Source organism: Anolis sagrei, chromosome 3 (assembly GCF_037176765.1).
Source record: "Anolis sagrei isolate rAnoSag1 chromosome 3, rAnoSag1.mat, whole genome shotgun sequence".
Lineage (NCBI taxonomy): Eukaryota > Metazoa > Chordata > Lepidosauria > Squamata > Dactyloidae > Anolis > Anolis sagrei.
Genome location: NC_090023.1, coordinates 260,428,045 through 260,447,480, shown reverse-complemented (window position 1 = coordinate 260,447,480; position 19,436 = coordinate 260,428,045).

Genomic DNA, 19,436 nt, shown 5'->3' with positions numbered 1-19,436 from the left:
AACTTCCTGTAAACTGCAGAGTGGGAATAAAAAAGGAGGACCCTTGCCACAACATATTGTGGCATTGCAGCTTGCTAATGCAAGTGAATTAGAAAATATAAATGTCATGTTGAAAGAATCCAATTGCCAGCATAACAGGCCTCCATTGCTCAACAGGGCTGCTGGGCTTTATGGCAGGTTTGGGGAGGATCTGAAAGTTGGATTTATGACTGGAAAAGATATATCAGCAGATGGCAAACTCTTTAACCTCAGCAGGCTGAAAGCCAAAAGTTAGATCGCAACCACTTCTGTTATAGAACACTAATATGCTGATGATAACATAGTTTGTGATCATTCAGAGGAAGACCTTCAAATCATTTTAATCAAGATGGACCTCTCACTCAAAATAAAAACAAGTTCTCTACCAGCAGGCACCAATCAATTCCTCTGCAATGCCAGCAATACAGCGTTGACATTGATGCCGAAATACAATGCCGTCCAAGCTCTGCAAGTGCAGCATTTTTTTCAAATAAAGCAGAGAGTGTTCGAAAGTCAGGACATTTGTAGGGATACCAAGATATATATTTATAATGCTATTGCCCTCCCAACTCTATTAGATGCCTGTGAAATGGACCATCAACAAATGTGACTCTCAACTGCTAGAAGAATTCTATTAGTGTTGCCTTCAAAAATCCTCTGGAAGACAATCATATTTGGTCATGAGTGATCTCCTATGATGATGACAATATTTTGATTTTAAAACAACCTCCGCTTATGTCTTAGAATCATAAAAATAAATTGATGGTAGATAAAACAGGTGTATTCACGCAGATTCATCAAAACACCGTTCAAATACAAAACAACCTGGACAACTGATGAAACATTGCCATTGTGACGTAGCGGTCTGCACCATTACTAATGTAAGCTGTCCTGAGTCCCCCTTTGGGGGTAGAGAAGAGACAGGGTACAAATGCCAGAAATAAATTATTAACACTTAGCTTTTTGTACCTCTCTATCACAGATTTCATTCTATGGATGCCACAACTGACAACCTCCTGTCTCACTTAAGTCAACTGCCCCTGTTGAGAAAGCTCAAGACAGGAAATACAGGATGACTGTCACTTAATTAAAACGCTTGGGACCATAAGTGTTGGGGACTTTAGATTTTTTTCAGATTTAAGAATACCTTTATTTGCATATATGTGTTTAGACTTGGAACTCAAGTTGAAACAGAAAATTCATGTATGTTTCATATACACCTTATATACATAGCGTGGAGGTAATTTTAGATGAAACAAAGTTTATGTACGTTGAATCCTAGAATCATAGAATCATAGAATCAAAGAGTTGGAAGAGACCTCATGGACCATCCAGTCCAACCCCCTGCCAAGAAGCAGGAATATTGCATTCAAAGCACCCCTTACAGATGGCCATCCAGCCTCTGTTTAAAAGCCTCCAAAGAAGGAGCCTCTACCACACTCTGGGGCAGAGAGTTCCACTGCTGAACGGCTCTCACAGTCAGGAAGTTCTTCCTAATGTTCAGATGGAATCTCCTTTCTTGTAGTTTGAAGCCATTGTTCCGCGTCCTAGTCTCCAGGGAAGCAGAAGACAAGCTTGCTCCCTCCTCCCTGTGGCTTCCTCTCACATATTTATACATGGCTATCATATCTCCTCTCAGCCTTCTCTTCTCCTCACAAACCGAAGGGGTCACTACTTCAGCCACTCATGCAGACATTTTTGGAAGTTGAAATTCTGACTAAGGGGTGCTCAAACTGTATCTCTATGCCTTTTCCATGATTTCCCTTTGGTTTCCATAATACCTCTAACATAAGTAGCTTCTTTGACGATTTTTAAAAGATAAAGAATATTATACAAATAAATATCATCATACAGTTCTTGTGGGTTTTTTCGGGCTATATGGCCATGTTCTAGAGGCATTTCTCCTGACGTTTCGCCTGCATCTATGGCAAGCTTCCTCAGAGGTGAGGACCTCACCTCTAAGGAAGCTTGCCATAGATGCAGGCGAAACGTCAGGAGAAATGCCTCTAGAACATGGCCATATAGCCCGAAAAAACCCACAAGAACTGAGTGATTCCGGCCATGAAAGCCTTCGACAATACATTAAATATCATCATCATCAGCAACTTGCAAAATTTAAATGGTGGACATTTGAAAATTAGTGCCTTTCAGTGATGATTGCGGAAAGCTTTCTTTTAGGGACTAAACCTTCCAGAACCCCACAATGTCCTTCTTGGATGAGGAAACTGTAGTCCAAAGGGATAACCACTCCAGGCTGTGAATCAATGAATTGCAACTTTCTGAGGGGCATTTGGATGAGCTCCCCCAATCTTAACCTAAAAGTCAAGCTCTGGGTACCATCTTCAGTTGGAAGGAAGCCCATATTTCCTCTGCTTTCAAAATTTGTCCTTTGTTAAAAAAAAAAGTGCCCCATAAAATATCTTCTTTTTCTCTCTCCCCCTGCCCCCTGTTCCAAAACTTCTCCAGCTCATATATTTTTGGAGGAACCTGCCTTCAAGGCAGGATACTCTGGGGACGCTCGTCCATACTTATTGCATTAAAACTCCTGTCAGAGCAAGATGGTGCTCTGGGAGTCCCCCAGCGTGCAGGAGGTGAATGCGCCTTGCCTGCCCTGTGCTTTCCTCTCCTTTCAAACCATGTTTTGGGGATGAGTGCGGGGGTGCGAGGTGGTGAGCCTCCTGGAAGCAGAAGCCGCAGGCCCAAAGCCAACGAGGGATTAAACTTGTCAGCCAGTTATTTCCTGCGACTTTTGGGAAAGGGACAAAGAGAAGAGAACCTCGTTAAAGCCTCTCCATAAAAAGAAAATGATTTCCTCTTTTTTCCCCATTGGCACGTCTTCCTCGGTCATAAAAAAGAAGGGGGGCAGTTGCCGTGGTGAACTACCTTTATGGGCGTTGGGATATATATGTGTGTCCTCTATAGATAAGGCTTGGGGGCTTTAAAAATCATAGCTTAAACTATTGCTGCTCCTTATGTGTCATGGTCCAAAAGCAAGGCAAAATTAAACTGGAATGGATACAGTAAAGGGTAGAGAATTGCACTCCAGCAGTTTCCCCATATTGATTTTGGATGGTTGTGAAATTAATCACACTTTTTTGGGCACAGGTCAGGTGCAAATTGTGTAAAGATTACAATCATGGAATGCTAACGTCAGGATTGTCCATGCCAATGTGTTTTGATTTCTATGTATGAATGTGTGAAAGCTGCACCGTAAAGATAGAAGGATAGAAAAGGACTCCTTTCACTTGAAATGTGATGCTGTGGGAGAGTTCTGCAAATACCATGGCATATCAAAAATAAATAAATAAATAAATAACTGAGTTCTAGAACAAATCAAGCCTCAGTTCTTCCTGGAAGCCAAAATGACTAAACGGAGACTGACATATTTTGTCTAGATCATGAGAAAACAAATATGAGAGAAGGCGATAATGTTTGATATGATAGAAAGCAGTAGGATAGAAAGCAGTAGGATAGAAAGCAGTAGGAAAAAAAGAAAGTCTACATTGCAAATGAGTAGACTCAATTAGTTTAGTTTAGTTTCTAGGTGCAAAGATTACTGCAGATGCAGACTGTGGCCAGGAAATCAGAAGACGCTTACTTCTTAGGAGGAGAGCAATGTCCAATCTCAATAAAATAGTAAAGAGTAGAGACATCACACTGGCAACAATGATCCGCCTAGTCAAAGCCATGGTATTCCCTGTAGTAACCTACGGATGTGAGAGCTGGACCTTAGGGAAGGCTGAGCGAAGGAAGATCGATGCTTTTGAGCTGTGGTGTTGGAGGAAAGTTCTAAGAGTGCCTTGGACTGCGAGGAGATCCAACCAGTCCATCCTCCAGGAAATAAAGCCCGACTGCTCACTGGAGGGAAAGATACTAGAGACAAAGTTGAAGTACTTTGGCCACATCATGAGGAGACAGCAAAGCCTAGAGAAGACAATTATACTGGGGAAAGTGGAAGGCAAAAGGAAGAGGGGCCGACCAAGGGCAAGATGGATGGATGGCATCCTTGAAGTGACTGGACTGACCTTGAAGGAGCTGGGGGTGGTGACAGCCAACAGGGAGCTCTGGCGTGGACTGGTCCATGAGGTCACGAAGAGTCGGAGACGACTGAACGAATGAACAACAACAGACTCAATTAAGGGGAAAAAAGGCGGCAAAAAAAGCCAATGGGATTTTGGCCTGCATCAATAGGAGCATAGTGTCTAGATCTAAGGAAGTAATGCTACCCCTCTATTCTGCTTTGGTTAGACCACATCTGGAATATTGTGTCCAATTATGGGCACCACAATTCAAGAGAGATATTGACAAGCTGGAATGTGTCCAAAGGAGGGCGACTAAAATGATCAAGGGTCTGGAGAACAAGCCCTATGAGGAGCAGCTCAGGGAACTGGGCATGTTTAGCCTGAAGAAGAGAAGGCTGAGAGGAGATATGATAGCCATGTATAAATATGTGAAAGGAAGCCACAGGGAGGAGGGAGCAAGCTTGTTTTCTGCTTCCTTGGAGACTAGGACGCGGAGAAATGGCTTCAAACTACAAGAGAGGAGATTCCATCTGAACATTAGGAAGAATTTCCTGACTGTGAGAGCCGTTCAGCAGTGGAACTCTCTGCCGCGGAGTGTGGTGGAGGCTCCTTCTTTGGAAGCTTTTAAGCAGAGGCTGGATGGCCATCTGTCAGGGGTGATTTGAATGCAATATTCCTGCTTCTTGGCAGGGGGTTGGACTGGATGGCCCATGAGGTCTCTTCCAACTCTTTGATTCTATGATTCTATGATTAAGTACAAAAGCCCTGAGTCTACAAGACCTGAGAAAGCCTGTTGAGTATAAGGTGACTTGGAATTCTCTCATTCATATGGTTTCCAGAAGTCAGAATCAACTTAATGGCAATTAATAGCAACAAAAGAGTGGACCAAAATGGGCCTCGTTCTTCCCATTCTTTCATAAAGTATCTCAATGGCAAAGGGTGGATTCTAATTATATCTTACTTACTTACTTATTTACTTAGGTGATCCCTCATAGCCCAAGGATGATGGTCCTCCAAGTGTAGTGTCATGGCTGTAGATATCTGTGGAGCCCTATTCTTGATTCGCGTGTTATCCTACAGTGAGGACATCGGTTTCCAGGTTAGCTTGACATGCCTTCTTCTTGGCACATTTCTCTCTTTCGCCCTCCATTCATGCCTCTTTGAATTCTGCAGCACTGCTGGTCACAGCTGATCTCCAGCTGGAGCACTCAAGGGTCAGGGCTTCCCAGTTCTTGGTATCTATGACACATTTTTTAAGGTTGGCTTTAAGCCTATCTTTAAATCTCTTTTCCTGTCCATCAACATTGCATTTCCCATTCTTGAGTTGGGAGTATAGTAACTGCTTTGGGACACGGTGATTGGGCATTCTCAGACAACTCCAGCGGAGTTGTTGGCGTAAGAGCATCGCTACAATGCTGGTAGTCTTTGCTTCTTCCAGCACGCTGACATTTGTCTGCCTGTCTCACCAAAAGATTTGCAGGATTTTTTTTGGAGGGAATGCTGATGAAATCATTCCAGGAATTGAATGTGACGTCTGTAGACAGTTCATATTTTGCAGGTGTATAGCCATTTTATAAAGCCATTGAGAGGAGAATGGCTTTATAAAAAAGCACCTTGGTATCCCTATGAATGTCCTGATCCTTAAACACTCTCTGCTTCATTTGGAAAAATGCTGCACTTGAAAAGCTCAGGCAGTGTTATATTTCAGTGTCAATGTTGACTATTGTGAAGAGGTGGCAGGATAATCATATCACACCAGAAGCAACTTGCAGTTTTTCAAGTTGCTCCTGACATGGAAAAAACCCTGTGGATTACAAGTCCTACCAAATTCAGCCATCAGAGATTAGGGATTGTTGTAGGTTTTTTCAGGCTATATGGCCATGTTCTAGAGGCATTCTCTCCTGATGTGTTGCCTGCATCTATGGCAAGCATCCTCAGAAGTAGTGAGGTCTGTTGGAACTAGGAAAATAGGTTTATATATATGTGGAATGACCGGGGTGGGACAAAGAACTCTTGTCTGATGGAGCTAGATGTGAATGTTTCAACTGACTGCCTTGATTAGCATTTGATGGCCTGGCAGTGCCGGGGCAATCTTTTGTTGAGAGGTGCTTAGATGTCCCTGTTTGTTTCCTCTCTGTTGTTGTGCTGTTGTAATTTTAGAGTTTTTTAATACTGGTAGCCAGATTTTGTTCATTTTCATGGTCTCCTCCTTTCTGTTGAAATTGTCCACATGCTTGTGGATTTCAATGGCTTCTCTGTGTAGTCTGACATGGTGGTTGTTGAGTGGTCCAGCATTTCTGTGTTCTCAAATAATACGCTGTGTCCAGGCTGGTTCATCAGGTGCTCTGCTATGGCTGACTTCTCTGGTTGAAGTAGTCTGCAGTGCCTTTCATGTTCCTTGATTCGTGTTTGGGCAATGCTGCGTTTGGTGGTCCCTATGTAGACTTGTCCACAGCTGCATGGTATACGGTAGACTTCTGCAGAGGTGAGAGGATCCCTCTTGTCCTTTGCTGAATGTAGCGTGTGTTGGATTTTCTTTGTGGGTCTGTAGATAGTTTGCAGATAGATAGAGATTAGGGACTTGGACAGATATGCATTGGATCCAAGTAGACTCAATTCTTGCTAGTTTGATATGCCTCTCCCTTCTTGCTAGACCCATCTTCCCTTACAGCAGTTATACAAGTCTTAAGCATTCAATAAAGAAACCATCTGCCCCAACCAGCCACCTTCCAGTTGCCTTGGACTACAATACCAATTGTGAAATGATGGGGTTTGCAGTTCATCCTGCCATGGAAGTATCCAACTGGGGAAGACTTGTTTCCAGGATGGATCTTTCATTCTTACTGCATTATTATAATGTTCTCAAACATTATAATAGAGAACAAGCCCTATGAGGAGCGGCTTAAGGAGCTGGGCATGTTTAGCCAGAAGAAGAGAAGGCTGAGAGGGGATATGATAGCCATGTATAAATATGTGAGAGGAAGCCACAGGGAGGAGGGAGCAAGCTTGTTTTCTGCTTCCTTGGAGATTAGGACGTGGAACAATGGATTCAAACTACAAGAGAGGAGATTCCATCTGAACATGAGGAAGAACTTTCTGACTGTGAGAGCCATTCAGCAGTGGAACTCTCTGCCCCGGAGTGTGGTGGAGGCTCCTCCTTTGGAAGCTTTTAAACAGAGGCTGGATGGCCATCTGTCAGGGGTGATTTGAATGCAATATTCCTGCTTCTTGGCAGGGGGTTGGACTGGATGGCCCATGAGGTCTCTTCCAACTCTTTGATTCTATGATTCTATGATTATACTGCATCACAGCAGTTCTTCTCAGTGGTTGCAGGCCACAGATATTGGTCAAGAATTAATTTCCCCCCATTTGTATGTCTAGCAGTTATTAACAGAGAACCAGAGAATTGTATTTATTCTTCATTATTTAATTAATCTGGGATACAAGAGCACGAGAGTGTGAAGATCACTGCCCACAAACTGTATTTCCATGGAGAAATTGCAGTGTGAGTGTATGGATAACAACTTCTTTAGACAAACAGACCAGAAGGAATGAGTAAAATATTGTTTACATGCAATAGCAGTGACCCAAAGAAACCCATTCTGCCTCTCCCATTCTTTGTTATTCACAACAAGATCGCAGGAGCATTAAACAAGTCTCTGGGGTACTGAATGGCGAAGGAGGGGGTCACAGAAGGGGGAGAGATCCACTGGCCCCTTTTTTTCTCCTGGCTGGTTTCTTAGCCACTGGGTAGAGAGAAAGTCTGGTGTGTCATCCGGAGGGAGAATTGTGAAAAACAGAAAAGCTTTGGAGTCCCTGGTGCATTGGTGCAGAGCAAATTGTCAGAGACAGGAGTCTGTAATGCAATACGGACAGGGATGTATGTGGGAAAGGGGGGCGGGGGGGGGGTCAGAAATGTAATTCTGGATGAATGCTTGGGTACCTTGCATCCCTAGGGGAGAAAACTGAAGGAGAAAGGAAAAAAAATATTTTCAAACCATGTGGGCTGGCAACTCACATTTCAGCAGGGCAGTAAATCCAATCCAGATTTTAGTCTGAATTTTGCAGGAGCTATCCAAATTGTTTGTTGTTGCTTTTTTTTTTTTTTTTTTTTTACAATCAGTCTATTTTGCCTTATGGTGGCCATATGACTGAGAGACTTTCAAGATCCTTGGTCTTCAAATGCCTTGGTAAATTCAAGGCTGTGGCATTCTTGATGGCATCAATCTACCTGCAACAGTCCTCCTCTTTTCCTGCTGCCTCATCTTTGTCCAAGCATTATTGTCTCTTCCACTGATATGTTCAAAGTACAGTTTAGGGTTGTTGTAGGTTTTTTCGGGCTATATGACCATGTTCTAGAGGCATTCTCTCCTGACGTTTCGCCTGCATTTATGGCAAGCATCCTCAGAGGTAGTAAGGTCTTTTGGAACTAGGAAAATGGGTTTATATATCTGTGGAAAGACCAAGATGGGACAAAGGACTCTTGTCTGCTGGAGCTAGGTGTGAATGTTTCAACTGACCACCTTGATTAGCATTCGATAGCCTTTCAACAGAAAGGAGGAAACCATGAAAATGAACAAAATCTGGCTACCAGTATTAAAAAAAAACTCTAAAATTAAAACAACAAAACAGCAGAGGGAAAACATTCAGGGACATCTAATCACCTCTCAACAAAAGATTGCTCCAGGCACTTCCAGGCTATCAAATGCTAATCAAGGTGGTCAGTTGAAACATTCACACCTGGCTCCAGCAGACAAGAGTCCTTTGTCCCACCCGGGTTTTTCCACAGCTATATAAGCCCATTTTCCTAGTTCCAACAGATCTCACTACCTGTGAGGATGCTTGCCATAGATGCAGGCGAAATGTCAGGAGAGAATACCTCTAGAACATGGCCATATAGCCCGAAAAAACCTACAACAACCCAGTGATTCCAGCCATGAAAGCCTTCGACAATAGTTTAGTCTCAGTTTAGTCATTTTAGTTACCAGTTAATGTTCAGGTTTGACTTCCTATTAGACCAGTGGTTCTCAACCTATGGGTCCCCAGATGTTTTGGCCTTCAACTCCCAGAAATCTTAACAGCTGGTAAACTGACTGTGGTTTCTGAGAGATGTAGGCCAAAACACCTGGGGATTCACAGGTTGAGAACCACTGTCTTTGACTCACTGATTTGTCTGGTGATATCTATCACCACATTTTAAATGAGTCTTCCTGTCTGCTTTCCAAGGTGCTGAACCTATTTTGAAGTCCCAGTTAAGCCCCTTGGATATCTCTGCCAGTTCCAACTAGCACAGAACCATTGAATAAGGGGGGTTGCCTGTGTTTTGACTCACAAGGAATTGACTCAATGAATTTACTGCCGTTGGGACTAATTGATAGAATTCAGTCCTTTTAAAGTTGAGAAACCCAGAGGGGATAAGAGACCCATAGAAATCATAAAATTGCTCAGGCACAGAAAGGTGCATAGAGTCTAAAGCTGGGTCATGAGAAATTCCAATGGAGAGTTTTCATTGAATGACGCTGTTTTCCTAGAATGCTCCTTGCAAGGTCTTGTGATGTCCTGAAGAATTTCAGAGAAAGGATACCAGCAAATTTCCTGCACCCACCCATTGTATCAAAATGAATGTTTGAAGAGAGATTTGCCCTGTGGTATGCTGAACTGAGCCCTCTCCCTTTCAAAACTTGGGCTTAACTTTACATCCTGTCCACAATTCAACACAGTAGCAATTAAAAACAGCAGTTACCGGACTTTCTTACACCTGTGCAGTGACCCCAGCTTCTTCTCCATTGCCATAAAATGAAAAAAGTACACATCAGCAAACCAAACACTGATGCAACCTTCGGTTATGGCCTCCTCCTCATGCTTCAGGTGAGCTGTCTGCCTTTTTTATTTTTAAACTTAGTGTGCAAATTAATAGAAATAACCCTTCATTACTAAAAGAAAAAAAGGCATTTAATTCTTCAACTGTTGTGGATGTTGATCTGTCCCATGGAGTCTTCGGGGACCATTCTATAGAGAGGGGAAAGTACCAGAATTGCCAGCTGTCCCTGCCTGCAAAAAAAATTCTTGTCTAAGCATTCAAAAAGACTTGGTTATAATTATAGATATTTATTACTTCTGTTGAATTATATCTATGCTGTTGCTTTTGTCCCAGGATGAACTAAGCACCTTCACTTCTGAGTTGACCAAAGTGGTTTATTAATGAGCAAGAAAGTGGAGAATCATTCCATCTTTCCAACAGTACAAATGTGGCCGGGACTGTCTCGATCTATCCTCTGTCAGCCCATTTATTCAGTTGCTTTAAAATGTCCCAGTTTCTCTCCCTTCATCCAACTTTCCCCCTTTGTCCTCAGCCAATTTCAATTGCTGTAACTTTAGTCAAAACATCGTTTGCACTCAATTATCTCAGCAGGAGAGAGCGGAGAGGAGGGATGGAGTCTTTGCCTTCCTAATTGGCTCAGGCAAAAGCAAACTGCTGCAACCCTTCTTTATTTTCTCTTCTTCAATAATAACTTTTGCCATTTTGACCGCATGCTGATGTAGTGCCACATGTGCCTTGGTTCCCATCTATGAAATACTGGAAGGCATGGCTTTAGCTTTAATTCTCATCAGATTTCATAGAATCATAGAATCAAAGAGTTGGAAGAGACCTCATGGGCCATCCAGTCCAACCCCCTGCCAAGAAGCAGGAATATTGCATTCAAATCACCCCTGACAGATGACCATCCAGCCTCTGTTTAAAAGCTTCCAAAGAAGGAGCCTCCACCACACACCGGGGCAGAGAGTTCCACTGCTGAACGGCTCTCACAGTCAGGAAGTTCTTCCTCATGTTCAGATGGAATCTCCTTTCTTGTAGTTTGAAGCCATTGTTCCGCGCCCTAGTCTCCAGGGAAGCAGTAAACAAGCTTGCTCCCTCCTCCCTGTGGCTTCCTCTCACATATTTATACATGGCTATCATATCTCCTCTCAGCCTTCTCTTCTTCTGGCTAAACATGCCCAGCTCCTTAAGCCACTCCTCCCTTGATCATTTTAGTCACCCTTCTCTGGACACATTCCAGCTCATCAATATCTCTCTTGAATTGTGGTGCCCAGAATTGGATACAATATTCCAGATGTGGTCTAACCAAAGCAGAATAGAGGGGTAGCATTACTTCCCTAGATCTGGACACTATGCTCCTATTGATGCAGGCCAAAATCCCATTGGCTTTTTTTGCCGCCACATCACATTGTTGGCTTTAGTAGATTTAGTATGTTCTTGTCAATGACAAATCATATAAAATTCTCAGTTATCTGCTCTGGCCGAACTAAGTTGATGACCTCATTTCCCTATTTAGAGAGGACTATTTTGTATCCACCTGCCTGGTGCAGTCCAGCCACCTTCATGACACCTTTTCATCCAAAACGAAGAGCTAATTAGCCCAAATATAGCTCATCCAAAAGGTATTCAATCAACTGATTTAATGTTTATTAAGGAAATGAGTGCTCTAAAGAAAAAAGCTATTTCAAAAATGCATTCCAAAGTAAAATATACAAAAGTAACTCCAACGTACATGTAATAGGTCAAAATGAAAGTACATCCAAAGTACAGGATTCAAAAGTCATTTCAAAATATATCCTATAGTCATAGTATTCTTTGATGCAGCAATAAACAAAGCCCAGCACTGAGAATACACCAGAGTCCCCAAAAGTTAAACAAAGAACTGTATCCAAACAAGATTCCCCAATCACAAACAGATAAACATGACATGAAACCAAGACAAGAATATCCTACCATGGAGCTCAAGGAAAAGGTGACTTTCTCCTGAAAACACAATGTTGTACTCACATAGAGCAACCAAAGAAGATAGCTTAAGAAACATATTTTTCCCATGGAAACACTGTCTGACACTTGGAATCCCTCTGTTTATTTTTTGAAATGCTGAGAAAACCATATTTGCCCCTGCTCAGCACTATCTTGTCATAATTGAAAATGCTGAGTAATAGGCAACAACCCAGTGTCTTCCACCTCCCTCACATTTCTCCTAGGGTCAAGGAAAGTCTCTGGCAGAGTCTCATGTGAAACATTTTCACTAAGAGCAGATCTGTCTGTAAGGCAATTCCCATCATCCAGGGAATAGCTACTTTCTTCCCGAGTCACTACAGAAGTGGTGGGCTCCAATTCAGGCTCCAATTCAGGAGCTCAAGGCCCCACCAAAGGGTCCCTCTCCTCCTCCTCAGACCAGACCTCAACACTGCCGCATATCTTTTTATCTATCCATGTCCATGTTGGATGAAGGAGTCTTGGCCTTGTAGTCTAAAGCAGGGCTTCTTAAGCATTTCCACTCAAAACCTCTTTTTGGCTTGAGAAATTATCTTGGGTATGTAGGTATGTAGGGAAGGCTGAGCGAAGGAAGATAGACGCTTTTGAACTGTGGTGTTGGAGGAAAGTTCTGAGAGTGCCTTGGACTGCGAGAAGATCCAACCAGTCCATCCTCCAGGAAATAAAGCCCGACTGCTCACTGGAAGGAAGGATACTAGACACAAAATTGAAGTACTTCGGGCACATCATGAGGAGACAGCAAAGCCTGGAGGAGACAATTATGCTGGGGAAAGTGGAAGGCAAAAGGAAGAGGGGCCGACCAAGGGCAAGATGGATGGATGGCATCCTTGAAGTGACTGGACTGACCTTGAAGTAGCTGGGGGTGGTGACGGCTGACAGGGAGCTCTGGCGTGGGCTGGTCCAGGAGGTCACGAAGAGTCGGAGACGACTGAACGAATGAACAACATGTAGGTATATAAAATAGGTAAAAATAAAACATTTCCTGATAACAAATCAGCATTTGCAAGGCTTGCTAAACAAGCTGATTTTCTTTTTTATGAAGTACAGCTGAAGCATCGCCTGCAGAGTCCATTGTAAAAACCACCCAACAGATTCCTATAAATGCCTCACGCATCCACTAAGTGACATTCAGAAAACTTTTACTGTTGACAAATATTTCAGGACCTAAAAGGACCCCAGTTGGGGTTGAGACCACAGTTTAAGAAGCAGTGGTCTAAAGAAGTAATTTTCCAGGCTCTGCCTAAAGCAGATCAAAGTAGAATACATCTACAATTACATATCATTTTGATGCCACTTTAACTGCTGTGGCTACAACCTATGGAATCTTGGCATTTATAGACTGAAGAGACACTTGAAATTTATTTGTAGACTTCACCAAACTGCAGTATTAGGCTTTCAGTCAGGAATTCAAATTAGCTCATAAAACTATAAATTCCAGGATTCTGTGGTTTGAAGCCACAGTGTTTACAATGTGATCAAAGAGCAATCACTGTGTAGTATGGATGTACCTACAATGAGCTAAAGTTTCTTCTGTTTTCATTTGCACATTCAAGCAACAGAGTTGGGAAATTCACACACTTGTTTGTTGTTTTTTGGGCAGAAGTAAACAAAACAAAACTCCACTCTATCATTTTGGCCATATTATGTCGCAATTCACAAACCGCTTTAATTGACTTTCATTCATTCTGAGTAGACACACTGGTAAATAACAGCCATTCATCAAGGTATTATGTATCTGTAATTAAAAATTAGGAGGTAATTTCTTCCAAAAGAAGAATCATTCCAAAGCCTCCTGTGCAAATGACACCATTATTTTCTCTATCACTGACCCAAAAAATTACTTTCAAGTTTTTTTCTTCCTCCTCCTTCAGTCCTCTTCTCCAAATCCTTCTTTCCATCCATTTGTGCCAGTTCTTAAGCTTTGGGTGTCTCCCTTCCCCAGCCTCCATCTAATTTATTTCCATTGTTAATTTTAATGAGGGAGAGTTTTATTATAAACACTTGTGTATGTATGTATGTCTCTGTATGTGTGTGTGTTTGTGTGTGTAAGTGTGCAGAAATGGTTTTCATTAGTGTGCGTGCACCCTGAAGCGTCTCAAATGCAAAAGGGAGATTTGGAAAATAAAATGTTATTACTGTTGTTATTATCTTAAATCAACCCCTCCAGCTAAATTCAACCAAGCAAAGCCATAGTCAAAGCAGCTGTGATTTCCCCACCACAAAAGGAAAGACTCCGCTTTCCACAAAGGCAAAATCTAGATTCTGCAACACAAACAAAATTATTCTTGCATTTCTTTTCATATCCAGAGCTTTGGGGGGGGGGGGGGGGAGAGTTGAGAAGAAATTTTGGACTACAACTTCCAAAATTCTCTCTACTAAGAAATGGAACCCCAAACTTTTTCAAATGGGGTAGACATTTTCTCCTTTGTACAGGTGGAATCTCTTTTCCTGCCATTTGAATCCATTGCTCCAGGTCCTAGACTCCAGAGCATCAGAAAACAAGCTTGCCCCCTCCTCAATGTGACATCCTTCCAAATATAAACATAGTTCTCATGTCTCCTCCCAATTTTCTTTTCTCTGAACTAAAGATATCCAGCTCCATTAGCAACTTCTCATAGGTCTTTGCTTCCAAACCTTTGATCATTGTAGTCACTCTTCTCTGAACACATTCTAACTCGTCAATATCCTTTTTGAATTGAGGTGCCCAGAAGTGGACATGATTTTATTCTGGGTGAGGTCTGACCAAATCTGAAAAGAGTGAGACTATGACATTCCACAATCTATACCAGGTATCCTGGCCCTCCAGCTGTTTGGGCCTCCAACTCCCAGAATTCCTGGCCATTGAACAAGCTGCCTAGGACTTCTGGGAGTTTGAGACCCAAATTGTTGGAGGACCAATGTTTAAAGATGCTGATCTAGGCATCAGGCTCCTATTGATGCAGCCAATAATCACATTGTGTTTTGTAGCTGCTGCACCACACTGTTGACTCATGTTTAACTTTTGGTCTGCTAAAACTCCTCTGTTTTCCTTTACCTTCCCCCTCTCACCACAGGTTTTCCATTCTACCATCACAATAGTCTTGCATTTTTTAAAAAAACAAATAGAGGTTGATCTTATATTTTTGAAATGTGGTCCATTTCAAGTCTAGTTTGAAGATAAATAACCTACAAATAGAGCACAGGAGCCCTACATTCACCCATCCTCCTGGATGGAAGACCAAGCAGGAACACAAGGTCTTTGGGTGCTTTCACACCACATTATAATATTATTTTCCTGCTTCAATTGCTGTGGTTCTATCCATGGAATCTTGGGATTTGTAGTATAGGGAGGGGCATTTAGAATTCTGAATCAGAGCACCATCAAACATTTTGAAGGCACACAACAATGCCCTGTTTACCTCTCCGAACGTATTCTCCCCTATGAACCATCAAGATTATTAAGATTGTCTGAAGAGGCCCTGCTCTCGGTCCCACCGGCCTTGCAAGCGCGGCTGGTGGGGACGAGGGACAGGGCCTTCTTGGTGGTGGCCCCTTGACTCTGGAACTCTCTCCCACTGGAGATCAGAACCGCCCCTTCTATCCTGACATTCAGGAAACAGGTAAAGACATGGTTATGGAGACAGGCATTTGACGAGTGAGCCAACACCCTGAGATACGGATGGAGGATGATGAACAACGATTTTAGTGTGATGACTGACCATTGTAGTTATTGAATGTAATTGCTGTTTTAATGTTTTGTTGTAATATGAATTATGATGTTTTATTGACTGTATGTGATATTATGGTTGGAAACCGGTCTGAGTCCCTCAAGAGAGGTGAGAAGGTCAGTATATAAAACTTTAAAATAAATAAAAAATAATAAATAAATGCTAGAGTGCCGATGCACCCATGGCCCACATGTGGTTGCCCATTCATGGTGTAGACTAGTTCTGAGTATCTGACTGAACATGCACTTAAGTCTGAAAAATCCAAAATATTTAAGGATCTTCTGAAGAAAGAACTCAGGAGTTGGATAGCTGGGGAAAGTGTAGTCAAAATCACAGTATTTTCTCCTTGTTTTGAATAGGAGCCATCATATTCTCAGGGTAAAATCCATTCAGACTACTGGCTTGATATAATGGACAATGATGCTAAAAGAAATAGTCACTTACAGACAGACAGACACTCTAACACCAGATGGGTGCAAAGCACCATTTTAGTACCAAATGCCTTCCAGACCGTGCCAGCTGTGAGGTGGGAAGATTTCAAGCCTAGGGTACAGCCAAGCTTATCAAGAGGAATGTGAGTCTATTCCAGGGACATCATCTTTCCCCATTTGTCGATCTTTGCTTTTTCAACAATCCATTTCACTTGCAGTTCTTTGTGGCATATCCCTGCGCCTGGCACTAGGGCTGCCTTAGGAAAGAAAAGCACACAAAACACAACAGACCAACACAAGGCTCACAGAAGAAAAACTTAACTATCATTTGGGTATACTTCCCTGCATTGCCTGCAAGGTACTGGGAGATGCTGGGATTCAAAGTCCTAAAAGTAATATTCCTCAATTTTAAGAACAAAGGGGAAATTTTCTGACCCATGGAAATTAGAGATAGACTAGTTTCCATCAGAACCTACAAGGTGGCTTATCTCATAGAACATGGTGGATGAGAATCTGTATGTCAGTAGGATGGAGAATCTCCCAAATGTTCCAGTGTTGTCCAAGGTGCTGAACATATTTTGTTAAATCTTGCTCAGTACCTTGGATTGTTCCTTTAGAAATCAGGCCCAAACATGGACTGATTCATTTCCCCACTAACATAAGAGCCACAAGTCAAAATGGCCAGAGACCTCAGACTTTCAATATTACTAAGTAGTGCAGGAAGAGTTCAGACAGCTGTGGCTCACATCCAAAGATGTCTATGAGTATATCTGCAGGGAGGCAGGGACTGAGATAATGTCCAAACAAACAAAAATATTATCTGTGTGTGTATATGTGTGTTTGAATGGCAAACCATGAGAAATTGTGGTTGGCACTTACTGCACAACACTTAATGGTATCATGAGGCTGTCCCCAGGACGCACCTTTGGACTCAGAAACTTCTGGACATAAATAGAAATCCTACTATCTCATTCTAGACCCAGAGATGAAGGGCTGAAGTTTTCCCATGCCTGTTATAGAGTCATAGACTCCTAGGGTCTTGGGCGATCGATCTCAAACAAAATCTCATGTTGACCAATGCTTGATGACCATGAGAATGGCTGTGGTCCGATATGCCATTGCTCACAAAAGCCCTACTCAATGGAGAGGAATGCTGGGAAATGATGCTGAAGAACATCTGGTAGGTACCACAGTTTCCACCTCTGTAACCTGAAATTCAATGTCATAGAACATAGTAGACTATTTAATGGTTACATCTGCTTTAGTAAGCACCAGGGAATGTATAGAAGTATTGATTTAGCAAGTATTGATGGGTTCACTCCCAGCTGGAGTTTACAGGGGATTTTTGAGAGAGAAAATCTGAGGGAGGCCATTGAGTCCACTAGACTGATCAGTGCAGCCCCCACATCCAGGAGTTCTCCAACCTCTTTTTGAAGACATCCAGAAAGCAAATCCTCACCTCTCTAAGTTCAGGCATGCACAGTCTTTGGCCCTCCAGGTATTTTGGACTTCAACTCCCACAATTCTTAACAGCCTATTGGCTGTTAAGAATTGTGGGAGTTGAATTCCAAAACACCCAGAGGGCTGAAGTTTGTCCATGTCTGAATTATTCTTACTGTCAAGAAGTTCCTTCTAATATTCAGTTGGAATCTATCATCATTTAAAAACTATTAGACCTGGCTTTCATGTTCCTGCAAGGCCTTGGAAGTGGACTAGATGTGGTCTCTTCCAACTCTATGATTTTACAATCCTATCTTCTGGGACAGCAGAGGCCAGGTCTACTTTATTCTCTTCTCTTTGGAATATCCCTCAAAGTATTTAAAGGTCATTATGTCACCCTGATTCTTTTCTTCACCAAGCTGAACATGCCCAGCTCCTTCAAACTCCTCAAATTTGTTCTTCATGCTACATCTCATCCTTGTTGCCCTTCTCTGAACTTGTTTCATCTTTACTGTATCCTTTTGAAAACAGGACACCCAGAACTGAATGCAATAGTACAAATGAGACCAGGCTAGCACAGTATACAACGGGATTATTACTTGCTTCAAGTTGGAACTAAGCTTCTCAATGCCAAGAAGTTCCTTATGTTCAGTTGAATTCTGCCCCTTGTAACTTAAAAACATTAGATGTGGTCCTGCCCTCTGGGACAGCAGAAAACAAAGTTTCCACCTCCTCTCTATGGAAGCCCTTGAGATATTGGAGGAATATCATCACATCATCCCTCAGTCTTGTCTTCCCCAAGCTAAATATGATGTGAAACCTCTTCCCATCACGGAGTTGAGAAAGGAAGTCTTCTTCTTGTCTTCCGAGGCCTGCAGCCCTGTTGTCCAGTGTGAAGGTTTCTGCTTCCCCTGGCTCCGCACTCCTTTGAGAGATCTGGCTCCACTGCAGCTGCAGAAGTGGCAGCCACAATGAGGAGCAAGAGCCGCGGCAGTGAGAGCCGCTTTATCTCAGCCAGACGGACGCTCTGTGAGTCAGCATTCATTCCCTTTACACTGGAGAAGCGCCAGGTTCAGGCAAATGATTTCCAATACTCGGGGCTTGTGGTCAGGCCGTGTGTCGAGAGGATTAATGACAAAGGCTTTTGTTGGGGCTGGTTGCGGAGCCCGGGTGGGGGGAGTGGATGGAGCTTGAAAGAATCTGGATCTAATTAAAAATAATACGAAGAAATGTTGCAGCACAGGAATGTTTTTGTACCGGACCAGACTGAAGGGTCTGTTCAGCCCAGTCTCTGGCGGTGGGAAGCAGTCGAAGTTTCTGGATGAAGATGCAAAAAAGTTAGGGAATAGAACAGATGTAGTCCTCATATCCTGGTGTAATAGATGGACTTGTTTGAAGAAATATTAGGGTTTGATCTAGCGTTCCCACACTCTCTGCATTAAAGACTGCATTACAAAGGCTATATTTTCCTCAGTCTTTTATTGCTTCCAGTAAGTAAGTTGTGTGGGTTTTGTTTCAATCACCTAAAAATCTTCTCAAACTGAAACATCAACTGTACAAGATGGTTTTCTACTGTCATAAAAGCTGTTTACACGATTTGGATATGACAATAAGCCATTGGGAATATGGAAGTTGTGAGTGACTGGAAGGAGTCCAAGCAAGGCTCAAGCTAAAGCAAGTCCCCTTCTTACATACACTGTATGAAACAAAGATTGGAAATATTTCCTTTCAATTTCAACTAACCACAGTTCAGCGTTATGCCTTCAGATGTGGTTGATCATAAACCATGGCTTGATGTTGACCTGTTTAAATGTCTTTGTTGTTGTTGTTTATTCGTTCAGTCGTCTCCGACTTCGTGACCTCATGGACCAGCCCATGCCAGAGCTCCCTGTCGGCCGTCACCACCCCCAGCTCCTTCAAGGTCAGTCCAGTCACTTCAAGGATGCCATCCATCCATCTTGCCCTTGGTCGGCCCCTCTTCCTTTTGCCTTCCACTTTC